Below are 4,279 nucleotides of genomic sequence, written 5' to 3' on the forward strand. Positions count from 1 at the left end.
CTCCCGGGGAATGTCCTCGCCATCGTCCACGCCTGAGTGGGGGACAGCAGCAAGGGGTCAGTGTGCCTGGGGCCTGGGCCGTGGTAGCCGAAGCTCTCAGCTCATCCCCAGGTTCCAGTTTCTGAACCAGATCAGAAGAGCAGCCCTTTCCTGGTTCCCAGTGGAGCCATAGCCCTCCCAGCCCTGCAGACACAGAGCAGCCCCTTTTGTCCCCAGACTTCCTCCACATCCCCCACCAGGAGAAGGCCCCGCACAGACCACCCAGACCTGTAGGGGACACAGACAGCCCAGGCTGGGGTCAGAACCAGGGGCTCCCTCCTGGGATCGTGGTACTCTGTGCCTGCTCTTGGCCTGGGTATAAGGACAATGGCATGTGATGATGTCTGTGAACTCTAAAGCCACTGCTGTGAGGGCTGGAAACCCAAACACTGGACACACAGCCTCCAGAGCCGCCACCCTACCGGCTGATTTCTGCTGGCCCTGCCACTGGGGCTCCCAGGAATTCTCTGACCACCACAATCGGTCAGCCTGGCAGAGGCCCAGGGCTCAGAGGTCCCTGGGCAGCTTCCCCATGTGCCCATCTGAGGCTCTCGGCTCCCTTACGCTTTCCTGGAGTGGGGTTTCCCAGGAGTGAAGCGGGGAGCCCAGGCCGCACCCCACCTGGCTCAGGCCTTGGAGCCAAGCTCTGCAGCCTGACCCTGGCCACTGCTCTCCTCTGTGGGAAAACATCCAGGGGTTCCCTCAGCTGTCCCGCTAAGGTGGCCCCACCAGCAGGTGGCGCAAGGACACCGTTAAGCCCCAGCAGGAAGGCTGGGAGGAGTAGGAGACACTGCCCCATAGGGTCCTCCACCCAGGCAGACAGGGAACAGGCAAAGGAGTAGGCTGGGCAATGGAGGAGCCCAACAAGCTCAGGGGGGGTGTGACTCCTACCAGCTCTGCTCCTTTTCACACAGCACAATGCCATTTCCAGAGGGACCTTGGCCCACGTCCCTAGAAGCCGCCCTTGATCTGCAAGGGGAGTTTCCCAGGGACAGGGACACAATCCCTCTTTGGTCTGCCCATCCCCTTGCTGCCCCCTGATGGCAGCAGAAGGCCTTGCCTTGTCACAGTCACCTCCCCACAGGTGAGGAGGAGGACTGGAGGCAGGCAGGGTGGCCAGAACCCAACAGGACGGCTTCCTGTCACCCTGTCCTCTTTCTAATCACTTATTGTGGTGTGAAACCGGCCTTCAGCTTACGGTGCCGAGAGTGGGTTCCCTCTCACACGGACCCATCAGGTGGAAGGGCTCGAAGGTAAGGCAAGTGGAGCACAAACTAAACATCACTTCCCCTGCAGCAAGGCGTCCCGACCTGAGAACAGGCGCCTGTCCCCAGGCTGTGTCCGGCCCTGTGCATGCCCTGGGGACCGTGTGTGGATCCCAGGTGCAGCTCCACCTCTGACATTTACACAGCACCGGCGTGGCACGCAGGTGTGCACAGGTTAGGTGCAGATGAGGCTGCATCTCGTAGGGGATCAGAGCCTTGGAGGAGTGTGGATTCCGCAGGGGTCCCGACACCCGGCCCCAGGACACCGAGGCACGACTGTGATGTCCCTGCCAACAGGGTGAGCCTGGAGGATGTCTCTGCCAGTGTGGCACAGCTCTGTGCCCCCCGCCCAGGGCCCGGAACTCACTCGAGCACATCGCGGTTGAATTGCTTCTGCCAGTTGCCCAGGAACTCGCCTATCATCTGGCGGCTCAGGCCCTTGCGCTGCAGCAGAAAGTGGGCCACACCCACCGGCGTGTCAGGGACGAAGCCACGCTCAATGAGGTACTGCACACCCTTCTCAGGCTTCCTGGGAGGAGAGAAATGCGCTCGGCCCAGGGGCTTGTGTCAGGGGCGGCCTCCTCCCTCCTGCCCCAGCCCTGGGCCCTGTCCTTGCCTCTCCTCCACAGGCACAAGTGGATATCCAGGGGCCCAGGCTTCCACTTGAGACCCTGGGCCCAGGACATCCTGCCTGGCCTGGCCCCAAGTCTGAGATGGAGAGGTTAAAACCCTCTACCCTGAACCACCCAAAACCTGTGCCAAGAATGGACGGGCTGGGCTGGCCATGGGGAACCTGCCTGCAGACCCCCCTGGGCTACCCGTGTCCCCCAGGCACTCCCTGAACCCCCACTCCTGTGGCCCACAGCACCTGGACCTTGACTGGCCATGACATCCACTAGTGACAGGACAGGATGAGCCCCATGGCAAGGCCAGCGAGGGCATCCTTTGAAAGCGCCATGAAGAACTGAGGGTTTCTACCTGAGGCCATGGCCCAGCCCCGCAGCTAAGTCCACGGTGGCTCCTCAGAGAGAGCCTGGGTTGGCACAGCAGCACTGTGTCCCCATGGAGCCCAGGCATCCTCACCAGGAAGTACAGAGCCAGGGACGACGGGCTTAGAGCACAGCCCCTTTGCCCCTGCCAGCGTGGGCTGTGGGCATCACCCTGTCCTGAGGCTGATGCCAACAGGGGCAGTTCCCATCTTGTGGTGGCACTCCTGCCACAGAAGCCAGGCAGGCCCATCTTCCCCTAGGCCTCTGATGCCTGGCCTATCTGCTGGTAGGTCTTGCCCTTGGCTGACCTGGCAGAGGGCCTGTGGGTACCAGGAGACAGGGTGGCATGAGAGGGCTTTGAAGACAGCTGCATGTGGGGATCTAGGAAGCCACGTGTCCTCTCAGGAGCTCATGTGGCCACTCTGGGAGCTGTGAGGAGCCCAAGAGCCCAGCCATGCCCTCTGGCCTGACTGGCTCCTCTCCCGCTGTCTCTGGTCCTCGGAGTTACTGCGAGGCATCAAGCAGCTGGGTGTCCCCTCCGGGACCCAGGGCTTCCCGTGCACTCAGGCCCCTCTGCCCTGCAGCACACCCACACCCATGCCTACTAACTGGGGGGCTGGTACCAACCACCTCCTGCCTCAGAGGGCAGAATCAGCGATCCTCTGCCCCTGGCTGGGTGGTGCAGGCGAAGGCAGTGTGGACCCAACCAGTGTGCCACGTGGCCCCTGGGAGCTTGTATTCCCACGCTCTTTATCTACCTAGCTGCACCCCACAAGGACCAAGCATCAAGAGTGCTGATGGTGATGTTGGCCATCTGCTCCTGGGCCTGCTGTGTCCCTGGGATGCCTGGCAGGTGGTCAGCAATCAGCCAGCCCACAGCCCTGTCCCCGAGGTCTGCTTCCAGTCCAGGATTGCCAGCCTCCTCCAAGGTTGGCGGAGCCAGCTTTAAACATCTCATGCTGACTCAGTCAAGGGTGGCAGGGGACACAGACCTGCACTGGTCATTTCCCTTCGTGTATAGCATAGCCACATGTGACTGTGAACTACCGGGGCAATAGTGAGATATGGAAGGTTCTGGGTGAGAGCAGGTCTGTGCTCCTTAAGCAACACTACTGGTTAATTGCTCACCCCTGCTTTCTGGGGAAGAAGAGCTTGCCTAGGTTCACCTGATGACAAGTGGGAGTAGGTGGCCACCTAGCATCTCGGGATGTCCCACCCTACCTGAGCTGTGTCCTTGTGACTCAAGGGCTGACCTCATTCAGCTGCAGGCAGTCAGAGCCCTGCCTCCCCGGATCACAGGAAGAAGGACCGGAGGTGCCCACAGGGCGTGGGAACCCTGTTTGCTGTAGGGACTGCCCGGAGGACAGGCTCAGTGCTGGGAAGATCCCGCAGGCTTTCCAGGCCCACCATCAGCAAAGCTCTCTGGTTAGCCCCGCATGGTGGGCTCCTGTCCCCACCATGACCCAGGCCAGCTGCAGGCCTGCAGAGGGGTGAGACTCAGGCTGGCCTTCCGCATCCTGCAGCCACCCTGGAAGTGACTTCTTCCAGTCCTGTAGTCTGGAACCCGCCAAGGCCCACAAGGACACAGGGCTGGTACTTCCATCCAGCTGATTCCCACAGGCCCTTTCTGATAGCGGAGACCAAGCTGACTGTGGCTGGCATCCTCCTGGTTCACAGTCTACCCCACAGGGCTCCAGCCACCCAGGACCAGGCCACCAGGACAGTGATAGGCGCCCCAGACTCGGATGGCAGCAAGGGCCACCATCCACAGCGATCGCTGTCTAGGCAAACAGGACCCTGACTTCCAAGGACCCAGCTCCCCCGGGTCCCCAGAGCACCGCAACCAAGCTGAGTGGCGGGCATCCTCCTGGTTCACAGTCTACCCCACAGGGCTCCAGCCACCCAGGACCAGGCCACCAGGACAGTGATAGGCGCCCCAGACTCGGATGGCAGCAAGGGCCACCATCCACAGCGATCGCTGTGTCT

The 4,279-nt window shown here is 61.8% G+C and overlaps 1 long non-coding RNA gene across 1 annotated transcript in view; it reads right to left on the minus strand.

The window, feature by feature from the left end:
• Window positions 1-4,279, minus strand: part of LOC117284954 — an 8,251-nt gene continuing 3,972 nt past the window's right edge. The window contains exons 2-3 of the long non-coding RNA XR_004515984.1: window positions 1,672-1,833; window positions 1-32 (exon numbers count right to left, since the gene is read on the minus strand). This is a non-coding gene — a long non-coding RNA (uncharacterized LOC117284954). The remainder of the gene's footprint in view (window positions 33-1,671; window positions 1,834-4,279) is intronic.

Source organism: Fukomys damarensis, unplaced genomic scaffold, assembly GCF_012274545.1.
Source record: "Fukomys damarensis isolate Sample0158 unplaced genomic scaffold, DMR_v1.0_HiC HiC_scaffold_29338, whole genome shotgun sequence".
Lineage (NCBI taxonomy): Eukaryota > Metazoa > Chordata > Mammalia > Rodentia > Bathyergidae > Fukomys > Fukomys damarensis.